This window comes from Ciona intestinalis, unplaced genomic scaffold, assembly GCF_000224145.3.
Source record: "Ciona intestinalis unplaced genomic scaffold, KH HT000166.1, whole genome shotgun sequence".
Classification (NCBI taxonomy): Eukaryota; Metazoa; Chordata; class Ascidiacea; order Phlebobranchia; family Cionidae; genus Ciona; species Ciona intestinalis.
Window position 1 is genome coordinate 137,766 of NW_004190488.1, and position 13,295 is coordinate 151,060.

Here is a 13,295-nt window from a genome sequence, read left to right on the forward strand (position 1 = left end):
TCTTGTTAAGATATTTTATAGATTTACTATACATTCTTGTATTTGATCATTTGGTATGTAGTTGCACATTTGTTGATGATATTCTGCTTTATCATGTTTGAACACCACACAAAATGAACACAAATTGAAATAAAAGAGGGTGCTAGTAAAGAGTCTCCCCGCCCCACCTTATTTGCTAACCACTAACCCCTATAACCACTAACTCCTATAACCACTATCCGCCTAATCATCAACACCTAACTTCCTAACCTAGGGGTTAGCAAATAAGGTGGGGGGAAGACTCTTCACTAGCACCCAAAAATGAATTGCACTTTAAGTGCGAGCCTAGCTTTTAAAACAGGAACATCTTTAATAGAATATAACTTTATTAATCTAAGGGTTTAAGAATTAATTTTAAGACTAGGCTAATGTTCAAACAAACAATTTTCTGTTTCAAATTGTATTATTTTATCAAGAATTTAGTTTAAAATTAAACTATATAAAAACATACTGCAGAACAGTGTGAAAAATAGTTGACTGACACAATATCTTACATTTCTCTTGTTTTTGCCACTTTTCAAGGCATCTACAGGCAGTTTCCGTAATACCATTTTACCAACAAGTTTCTCTCTTCTAATGATTTTTTAGCAAGCAAATGAGAAAATGTTCTTAATGCAGACCCAGGTCTTTTTTAGCAAGTTAATATAAGAAATAAAGTCGTGGTCCATCAATACACTGTGCATAATTTATTAATATCTTGTTTCACTTTACAATTTTAACAAAACTAGAAGTAAATAATTATATTACCACAATGATGTAGCTAAAAAAGTGTTTAATAAAAACAAGTTAAGGTTTAACAACTAATCTCTTTGAAAAGAATCAAAGTAAGAACCTAAAACAAAAGTTTTGGAGTTTGGAATTGGGCTCAGCAATGGATGATATCTATGGCTTGGTCTTGTGCCTAGTTGAATAGTAGGCATTGCGGGATCACTGTTTCCCCTGTAAATTATACCGCATAAATAAAATTGTAAAAATCCTGGTTTTATTATGCTTTATATATGCCTATAACTAATTTAAGTTTCGGGATATTTTGTAATAATTAAAATATTCAAAAATGTAAACTTACATTTGCTTATAACTTTCGAATGATGTCATGCAGCTTTAATACAGGAATCATGCGGTGATTTTCACTTGAAAAGTTAGTGACCTTATTAGTTCACGCAGCAGAAAAGTTACTGAGTCAAACATGGAAATGTACATGCCAACTGTATGGAACTGTCCCAAAACATACAACTACTTTTAAAACATACTGTTGATCCATTTCACCTAGATAGTATATTTTAAGCCATTTAACACAATTCATGTTTAAATACAAATCACCAGTGGTCTATATATTGAATATATTTTACACAATGTAACAGATGCCAGAAATTTATTAAATTAATTATCTGACTGATTATTAGTTGGAACACTTAAAATGTACATAAACAAACAGTAACTCAGTTTTTTTGCAACTGCAAGCGGAAAATGTGTATCATAATATAGTTTTGGTCCGGGTTACTTGATCAGTAACTAAACATAGCTAAAGAGACAAAAAAGAAAATAGTAAAAAAATAAAAACTGAAACGAAAACCCGTTATCAGTCGTTAGCTGTGACTTAATAAAATAGGAATCTTTTGCACTTCATACACGCAACACTGATTGTAGATTTTCGCAGTGTCAAAGAGAGAACAATCATTCTGCCAAGTCATGCATTGTCTGTTGAAAGTTACCATGCCTTAAAGCGGAGCTATCATATAACCGATCATGCGGTATTGGCCGATTAGCACCAGCCCTGCGAGGGTGCGATGAATATGACCTTTGAATTTGAACCTGAAGTCGTTTCAACAATCCCATGATACCATTGTCACTAAAATCTGGTCGCAGTTCTGGATCATACGACCATGCAGCCATCACAATATCCTAAGACACAGAAATAGTTATCAGTAATAAAATATATGTGCTACATAGTAACATGCACGATACGAAAATTTTTAATTTTTAAAACAAACGTTCCAACTTCCATGTTTTGTTTGCTTACAACCCAGAATAAAGAAAATCTCCGTTTTTTTTTCTCCAAAATTTAGGCGTGTCTGATTCCGAAACAAATAACAAAGCATTATTTTGACCATAAAGACCAATGTTGGTGCAGTGCAAATACGGTTACTTGAAAACGGTTCGGGCGGAAAATTTTGGCTGTTTAAAATGCATGCAGGAAGAAATTATTCTTGTGCATCTCTAGTACTTAGTATATAATGCCCACAAAAAGCCACTAAAAACACCATAATGATAATAAACGTAATTAAGAGTAAACTTTCTTCTTTTTAATCTAGTATAGAAGGCATAACAGTATTGTCTTACTTTAACATCTTTTCCACCTTGAAGTTGACTTAGATTTTGTTTTTTCCCGCAACTTGCTTGCCAAATAATTGATTCAGCTGGAGATCCTTGGAATGGCCACGCTCCAGACAATAATTCATACCACACTGTTCTGTCGAAATAATGCTATAAATGTTAACAGTTCTACAGATACTATTCACTATATAAAAGTATCTGATAAAAAATGTATGAATGAATCAAAACGTTATTAAAATGTACTTGATTTTACATAAACACAATGTACAGAATAAGCAAAATGCAAGTAACATGATTTATCCTCGCATAGTGGAAAACGACAGTCGTTATAACACAGATATTCTATACACCTCGTGTCTGCTTATGACTTACATGAATGTAACACAATTTAGACAGCCCATTAGAGACCACGGGGTTGGAGCAATTGCCCTGTTTTGCCCAGAAACACGGCTACAACGGTAGCAGCAACAAACCTAGAACCCCTAACCTCTGGAATAGAGGCAGACGCGGTAACCACTTTGCCACGGCGCCGGACAAAACAAGTTTAATGGTAAACTGGTAAGTCATATTTTTCCGTAACATAATAAATGATTGTTGTTTTATTACTTACCCAAATGCATAGATATCAGATTGTTCTGTGTATGGTAACGAAGATATAACATCATCTCCCTCACTGCAGGGAAAACGAAGTGCTTTAATTACTTCTGGTGCGAGGTAACATAACCAACCATCGGGTATTGCAAGGGTTCCTTCTTTTGAACTGCATTGTTAAATTGAATATGAAAGTTATTTCTTGTTTCGGGATAGTTGCACATTCAAAAAATTAAAACTTTGGTACAATTTTCAAGTGCAACTAAAAAATCTTATCCAGTTTTAAAGAGATTTTTTTTCGCCAATAACTAGCATAAACACAGTTTCTATAAATATTTAACATACTGAAATATTTTATTTTCATTTTAACCTTTATTCCTCTTTTTTAAGTTTGGATTTTAATTTCTATTTTACTTTATTAATTAATAATTATGAAATTTATAAAAAAATTAATCAAAAAATGAAATGGATTTTAATTTGTTTAACGAAAAGCAGCTAGATCAGGGCTAGAATGACAGAAAAAAATACAGTTATTTTGGAATTTTGGTGTATACATGAATTAGCAAACCTATGTCAAAGTCAAATAAATGACACTTCATTTATCAATATTTACATACCCTTTGTTGCCACCTGACACAGCGTGTAAACCAACAAGTCCGAAATCAGTAATTACGACGCGCTTGCCATCAACGAAAATATTTTTCGATTTCAAATCTTTGTGGATTATGTTTTTGGAATGTAAGTAGCCCATTCCCTAAAAACAGAGTTTAAAATTAGATATCTATATTATAGTAGGGTGGGAAAGATGGGACACTTTATTATTCCATTTTTTGTCTCATTTGGTAGTAGACAAAGGATACTTACAGGATTACAAATTTTATTACCGTATCCTCACGACTCCTATAGAGCGTTGTTAATTGTTTAAAACACGATTAAAATATATATATATATTATGTGCTAAAGGTGTCCCATTTTCCCCCCTCTTCTATATTGTTATCCAACTGTCTATCTAATTAAACCAAATATTACCTGAACAATATGCTGTGCAATGACCTTTGCTCGATTTATAGAGACCGGATTCGATTTTCCACTTCGTATATAATTATACAAAGAGTAACCCCGGCAAAATCCCGTCACAATAGCAAGGTGTGGGGGGTTCATGCACGACCCCATGAATAATTCCAGGTTTTCGTGTCGAACTTTTTTATAAATCATCACCTGAAGGATTGAATGAATGAATGTAACTTGCTTTATCCTCGCGTGGCTGGGAAATGACAGTCGTTATCACACGGGTGTTCTGTTTCATACACCTCGTGACAGTTTATAGATGCAATGTATGTAACTTTGTCGGTTATTGTATTTTTGTTTCACCCATTCATTCATAAATGTATATTTATTTTTAAAAGTGTTAAAAAAACAAAAAAATTAGAGAAATGTTACTTAGAAAAACGAAAAAAATACAGAAAAACCAACTTCTTGTTTAAAAGCTTGTAATTTATCTTCATCATTGATATTAATATGAATCTCCCTGATGGCAACTTCTCCATGCCAGTGACCACGATGTACAACTCCTACTCTACCATGACCGATGATTTCAGATTTCTTTAATTCACTGTATGGTATGTCCCATTCCTCTGGCAAAGACTGTTTAAGAAATTATAGTTAAAAGGTTTGGCGAACCACTGTTGTAAACCGGAAATACTAAATTAAAAACAACATAAATGGTTAAGGTTTTTGCTGCTTAGCTATCAAAAAAAAAAATTTGTTTAATACCAAAGCAAACTGTAACGGTCTGGTGTTACGAAAAACGGTTAAAATTTATGGAAAAGGAACTTAATTCCGTACTTTTCGTAGTAAAGGAACCTTACTGAGTTACTGTATTTCTTCAAACAAGAATTGTACAAATCAATCAGAACTGGATCAGGGTCAGATTCGCAGAATTTAATACCGAGCACAATACTTACATTTCCTTGTTGAAAAATGTTGGCTCTAACATTTGTTTCGTCCAAAACTTCAGGTTCAGTGATAGTGTCTTCTTTATCGGAGTCAACATTTTCTATGGTTGCGTTCGAGATCTCGGGTTCGGGAATAATCGTTCGATCCGTATCTACAAAACTTGATGGACGAGACGATGTCATCGATGAAGAACCACTCGGAAGGTAGAACTCATGAGGGGGGTTGCCGGGACAAACTAGAGGGTTAAAAACTTAAGTTTATTTGATGTTTTGGTAAAGTGGTTACTTGACTGCCTTTACCCTAGACTAGAGGTTAATGGTTCACTGCTACCATTGTAGGCGTATGTGTCCTTGGGCAAGACACTTACCGACAATTGCTCCAACCCTGTGTTCAATAATAGGTGGTGCAAGTTGTCAGCCATACAGAAAAACAATTAGCCAAAAAGTTACATACGTGGTAACTTGTAAGCAGGTACGAGATGTATGAAACAGAACATCTGTGTTATAACGACTGTCATTTTTCCAAAAATAAAGCAAATTACATTTATGTTTGTTCATTTCTTATACAAATCTGTCTTGGTATTTAGAATATTTTAACTAAGTAATTTCGGGATAGAGAATACAACAACTATTAGCGGAATGTAATATGATATATATATATATTGATAACATATAGTATTAGTGTTTAATTGTAGTATAATTTTACACAGCCAGTGTTTTTTCAATTGGACACACTACGCTTGACAAATACATTTACTTTAAAAAACATCTTTCTATTACCTCCAACAGCTAACTGCATTTTGTTTTTTTCTGACTCATTCTGTTGCACAAGAGATGAACTATGGGGCAACGTATCTGATCGTTTTCTTTGGCAAGGAGTGAGTGGTGCAGATGGTGGAACCTCATCTATTATTATTTAAATAAATTGAGTTAACTGTGCATTTAAAAATAACATCTATTATTTATACAAATTTAGGTTAAAGTATTTTGTATAAAAGTGCACATTAAAAAACCCCACCAACTAAAAAAGGTGCACAGTTAAAAATAACACTAACCCCCAAAAATATGCGGTTAAAAATAAGACTAACCAAGAATATGCTCGGTGCTTTTATTTCTTTTCAACTTGGTCACTTTTCCAACTTTGGCAAACAATGCTTTAACACTCTTAAAGGCGGATTTAGGAGTTTTTGGTGTACGTGGAGATTGCACAGCAATAGCTGCGATTTCTCGGTCTCTAGACCACATCTCGTGGTTACACGGAGTGGCCGGCGTCATTGGTGTTCTATGTACAGTACAAATATGTAAATGCGAAACATGATCTCAAAAATGTACAGTCATGAGAATTACTATTAGTGTTTTTATACATTGTGTTTTTACTTTTAATGAAAATGAAAGGGTTATAACTTAATATAAGTAATAACTATTTTAACAGTGTATAGGCTTTAGGTTAGTAGGTTTAGCTCTTAGCTTAATTAAGAATTGTTATAATAACTGTTCTATTTGTTTATAATTAAGTGCTTTGCAATAGATTCTCACCGTGGTGATAATGGCGATGGACCTGTGGTGTTACCTATGTGACCTTCTGGTGAAACAGTTGTTGAGCTACGACGTGAAGCTGTTTTAAAGTGAAAGAAATTTAGTTTGAAATAAGATGGGAAACCTTTAGCACATAATATCTAAATATCCTTATTGTGTTTTAAACAAGTAAAAATGGTCTATGGGAGTCGTGAGGATACAGTTTTATAATTTTTTTAAATGTTCTTTGTTTTCTATCTTAACTTATGCACATATACTTAAAATTGTGAAACGAAGGTTTAACTATAAAAAAGGTAACCTTTGACTTTAAGTAACTGATGTTTTCTCAACTGTCAAAATTTGTGTATACCAACTGCAGTATCTAAAAACACCACTGCACATTCAAATCTCAATTTTCATTATACCTGATCTTGATATGTGGATATAGTTTGGCATATCCCCTTCATTTAAGATGAGATTTCCAGGTCTGGGCTTATTTTTCTTTCCTGGCCGTGAGGGAATCAGTCGTGAGGAAGTTGGAGGAAGGGTTGTGATTGAAGATAAACTGTGGTTGGATGCTGACATTGTGCTGTCCAAAGTAACATTCGAAGCCACTCGGTTTGTAAACTGTGATGAAGATATGAGGAAATGTATGCAGCCAGTGGCGCAGCAGCCAGGGGGGTTTAGGGGGTTGCAACACCCCCCCCCCCTCTTATAAACCCCCCCCATAAAAAAAAATATAATAATAAATAAATTTTTTGATTAAAATTCCCCCATTTTTTTCTGGCTGCACCACTGTATGCATCATAGGCCAAAACATTTTAGATGCAGAAAATATATAAGTGAATGTATTGGAAACTGGAACTAAGGCCAAAACTGTTTAGCATGCAGGGGAGGCAGGGATAGTTAGACCTGCATTCTTTTAAAACAAATTTGATACTAATGTTTACAGATTAAAGCAGTGCAGCCAGTTCAGGGTAGGCCTGCTTAAATTGCCATCAAGGCTTGGCTCCAATGTACTGTATAAACTAATAGGTCAAAAAGTCTGCACGCAAAGCAAAGTAAATTTCCAGATAAACTTTACTAAATAGTCTAAATAATCATTTAATTATGCTTTTCCTTACATGCCATTCAGATGACTTTGATGGCTTTAGTTGGTTGAATGGTGGCAGCAACGAGTTGCTTAAACTTGATTTAACTGGACGACCAAGTGAAGTTCCTGCTCCTGTTGATAAAACTCTATCCCTGTTCATTGACTTAGTAGCACTCGTGGACAACGAACTGTTGCTATGTACAGAATAATGTAAAAGTTTGTGAGGAGTTCCAGGCGTTACTGGAGGTGTATTAACAGAAGGCGTGACTTGGCCAGTGGACACTGGTATTGCAAACAACTTTGATGCATGTGGTGTAGGGGAAGGGGGGTTACGGAAACTGGACTCAGAATCCAAAGAACTCCGGGAACCAAAACTTAAGTGGGAAGGACTTGGTGGCGTGCGACATGAGCTACTGGTTGACGGCATATGTTGCTTGCCACCTGTAACATATACTGGCATGTCCGTTATTGAAGCATCGGTATTGGTTCGCACACGATGTGTATTGTTACGATGATCACAATGTAAGGAATCCGAACTTTCCGAGCCGTGTCTAGATGCATCAGTGCTGATATCTCCAGAACCTTAACACAGTATTACATCAATATTTGTCTGGTGCAATGCCACAATGGTTAGCACGCCTGCCTGTAACCTAGAGGTTTTGGGTTAAAGGCTCGTCACTGCTAATGGGTTGTTTAAATTGTCAGCCATACATAAAACAAAATAAATTCACCAACAAAGTTACATACGGGTAATTCGTAAGTTGGCATGAGGTGTGTGAAACAAAACATCTGTGTAATAACGACAGTCACTACTCCGCCACATTCATTTAACATACATTCAATAGGCCTACTTAATACTTTGAAACAAAACTTACCATTTTCCATGAGCTGTTTATGATTGCTTAGGTTCTCATTAAAGTCATGTTCATCGCAACCTGTTCTAGGAAACACATCTCCGTTATCAATCGGTTTTGACCATGAATCCCAATATAAATCAGCATGGTCCAAATTCTTCATTTGATTTTGAAGATCTGTTATTTAATAAAATTTAATAAAACAGATTAGAACAAGGAATCAAACATTTTTATTATAAACAATGACTAAAATTATAAACAATGACCAATTCTAAAAATCAACAAACATAATTCCAAATTCTTCATTTGATTTCGAAGATCTGTTTTAATAAAACATACTGAAACAAAGAATCAAACATTTTTATTATAAACAATGGCCAATTCTGAAAATCAACACATAGGATTTTAGTTTTTTTTACAACACCCATGACAGAACCTGTAAACCTACCTTGGAATTTTCTCAATTGTTTCAAAGATGAAATGAGTTTCCGATCATCTTCAGAATTTCCTCCAATTTCCATGACAATATTTTGCAACTGGCGGTCGGAAAGATTAAGCAGAATCTCCACAGAGCTTCGTTGTAACTTAAGCCCCTATGATAAAAAGGAGTTTTTTCATTTCTTATAACACTAAGGTACGCCAATCATGGTATAAAAGGGGGTGTTTTAGTGAAAAAAATACAGGTTTTATTTAATTTTCACACGGTTTAGTTTTTCAACTTTTGTTAGGTAAATATTAATTAAGCATTACAACTACATTTTTTGTTATAACAATATTACATAACGGACAGTAGCAATCAAGTAAAGAAAACGGTAACGATTGCTGTAATAAATATTCCCATAAAATCCCATGAACACTGTGTTTTTGTCCAGTCTATTCACACAATAAAGCAGGTGTAAAATGGAAGAAATTTGCAAAAAATATCAGGTAATATTGTTTTGCAATAATCATATATTATATATATATATATATATATATATATATATAAATATATACATATAAATATTTTGCAATAATCATATATATATATATATATATAGGCCAATTAAAGCAGGTGTAAAATAGAAGTAATTTGAAGAAATATCAGGTAATTTTGTTTTGCAATAATCATATATTATACAGATATGCACAAATGCAACTCAAATTCTGCCTGTTCTCTGGGACAGTGCTAGCTACTTTAACAACGATGGATCAAAAATGTTTTACCTGTTCCAAAGCATGAATGCCAAATGTTTAAAGTGACGATTTTCAATATTGTCAAATATATACAGCCAATGAAACAACTAGCATAAGAAAACTAGAGTGAAGTAAAGTAAACTTACATCAGCAAGTAGTGAACTCACACCAACTACAGTCAACCATTTTGAAAGTGAAGGATAATCATGAAACTCGCTGGAACGTTTCCCCCTGTATCTACTTTTAGTATCAAGTTGTTGGCAGAAGTGTTTTATCAATTTACCCTGAAAAACACAAAGCAAATTTTAAAAATTTGACACAGCGTTTTATGCTGCACAAAATTGATAGGCTATCAAACCTAAACTATGGTCCAGTATAAAGTAGCATTTACTGTGTTGTTGGCTACAGCTGAATGCAAACAAAAAAAACGCAACCTTGTACACCAGTTAACATTAGTGTTACTTGTAACTAGTAACTACGATACTCAACCGCAAATCAATATTCAAATTGATGCATAGCTGGTATAAAGTAGCAGTAAGTATAAGAGAGAGTGTAAAGTTAATGTAATAACAGGATTAAATCTTATGCATATACATATAAAGGGACAATAAGAATTATAAGGAAATATTTATCAAATAATCCATTGATTAAATCGTCATACACATTAACATTTATATATACATTGATAAAAAGGACAGTAAGAGTTACAAGTTGAAATAACCCATTGATTAAATCATAATACATACTCGTAGGTTGTATGACCTGGTCATTAGAACATAAAAGTTGTATGATCATTTGAAAGTTAAAAATGGTGCTGGTGTCACAATAATATCATGTATCATAAAACAAATAGCTAACCTCTAGCCGGCGAATTTCTTGAAGCGTAAATTCATTTAAACCAAGACCACGAAACTCTACCAGTTGAGTGGCCATAATGTCAATCATGCTTTGTATATTTGCCAATTGCTTCAATGCAACATCGCTTGGCAGAGAAATGTTGTCCCTTTTTCCACTTTCTGTAAAAATAAGCAGTTTTTTAATATTACTGAAAAAGGAATTCTGAGATTTTAATTCTAAATAGGCCAAGTGTTAATGAATAATGTTTAAGGTTTAACATTGTAGAAAGAAAGTAGCCTTTTCCTGTACAAATAATTCTGTATCGGGTTCAAAATAAAGATAGGCAGTTAAAGTTGTAAAGTAATAATACCAAAACTTATTATTCTATCCTATGCATGATTATCTAATGTGAATTTGGTTGATAATAACATGTCAACATCCTTTTGTAATAACAATGAGCCAACAATGTTATATACAAAGCACTGGCCACTTTCTAAATTACAATGTTTTTATGTGTAAAATAAATGTAATGAGCCCAATTAACAGCAGTAATAAACAAATTAATCTTTTGCACAGGTAGCGCTGCCTTCTATTTATAATGTTGTCATCAGTCAAGTAGAATGGTTGTTATGAAATAGTAGGGATTGACGCTTGGTATTATTACATCATACCATGCACTGTTGACCTGTTAGTTAATTGCAACATAATAGGAATTCACACATAACATTGTTTATCTGTGTCATAATAGGGATTGACTTGCTCATTATTTAGCCAACTGGAGCTTAAAAACAGTTTGAGTGTTTACTTTTTCACATTTGTGATAAAAGGATTGTCACAACTACCATATAAACTTATACACGCAGAATAAAATATTACATTTTAGTACCTACTGCAGATTTTTAATGCTTTGGTTGTATTTTCGAAAAGTGTGTGACACCACTGTTATTAAAAAAACTTTAAAACTTATCGAATGTTAAACTTATCAAACCCTAATGCAGAGTTCGCATTTGTTCCTTTGTTTGCAGTGACCAAGGGGTTTGGGTACTTGTCACCAAACAGTAAGGTTCATTGGGTACGATGAACTCATACTAAACTAATACTGATTGACGTATGTGTCTTTGGGTAAAACACAATAATTTGGGAAAAAAAAATTGTGCACATTTTTTTTGTGCACAAGTTTCAGTCTATGGCATCCATTGTGCCAAAGCGAATAAAATCCAGAACATAATCAAGTACTGAGTTGTGAATGGAGTTCTGAGCGAAGTCACAATGGTCTCATAAACAACATACATTAGTGCTTGGGGTCATAGCCTATAGGTGTCAAACATGACCAGACAGGCTAGGCAAAAGCCTATGATTGAACCTTAAGCAGTGTTATTAAACAACTTTTGGTTGGATTACATTCTATCAGCCCTGGAGACTCACGTAGGCAATCGGCAATTGCCGCAGTTTTGCCGACGCATTTGGACAAACCGTCGGCAGTTTATATTTTCATATTGCAGATGCGAAATTGCAAAAACTACTGGCGATAAAAGTGAGGTACATAAGTATAGTAGTCGTATGTACATATAGTAGTCGACTAGTCGTATGTAGCAAATGAAGTCAGGCGCACCGATTTCCTAACGCACCTGCGCGTTGACTATGACGTCATTAATGTCCTTGTATACGTGCGGCGCATACGTTTTTTTTCGGCGGGAATTGGTAACACGACCTTTCTCACAGCTGTGTGTAAAATAAATGTAATTTGCGGTAATAAATAGCCTAAATATGTTCCAAAAGTAGCACTGCTGTATATTTAGGATGTTTTCCTCAGCCAAGCGGCATGTTTATTAGGAAATAGTAAGGATTCACATTTCATTGCATCATAATAGCGATTGTTTGACCTGGCGATTGATTACGACATAATAGCAATTCATACGCTGATTATTTGCGTCATAATAACGATTGTCCCCTTGATTATTTAGCCAGCAGGAGCTTGAAAACAGGTTGGATATTTGCCTTTATACGTATGCGATCAAGTAAAGGATTGATACGTTTGCAATAAATACTTCGTCCTGGGCTATGCAGCAGACGAAGTTGGTAATGTTTCGTGAATTTGGTGTTAACAACAGGAATGTGTTGAAGTTGTAAAAGCTCAGGTTCGCCGAGCGCCGAGATTCAACCAAAAGCTCGGCACGAGCTTATGAGGTCATCAAGGAGAAAGGCGTACGAGAATACTTCCTTTTTGGACGAAAATCGTCGCTAATTAAAATCATTTAGAACACGTGGTTTGCAGTGAAAGAGAAGACGTAATGCAGCAGAAGACGTAATGCAGCTAAAAAAGTTTAGGAATTTATGTTTTTTTTTGAAAACCGTACTTTTATACGAGTCTCCAGGGCTGTTCTATACTAATTGTTATGTAATTTTTGTCTAAGTAACTGTTACCTCATAAGCCTAATTTCGATGTCATCCATTATCGTAAGGCACAATGTTAAGAAATGGGCTACCAAATTGTGGTGATACATTACGTCACAATCATCATTGTTATATGCAAGCCCACACCTGCAGATTTAACTATCTTTCGTCACAAGCGCTACTGTGACGTATACGTTAAAAAAACATATTAGGTAATACGAAAAACAACCTGTGTCAAATATAAGATCTAAAAAAAAACAAGCATTCGCTTACTCCTGTTTTAACATTATTGGACAAAATCAATGAACTGACAGCGAATCAAACACTTAATAGCTATTATGACAATTACAATAAACGTGTCAATTGTAAATATAATGAAAACAACTGACTTATTAGTGAAATGCCATTGTGTAGCAAATAATCATTGTGTCCTAAATAATCATTGTGTCCTAAATATGTAGAAATAAAATAACTTGATAAAAAACAAGCGCAACAGACCGGCGACCA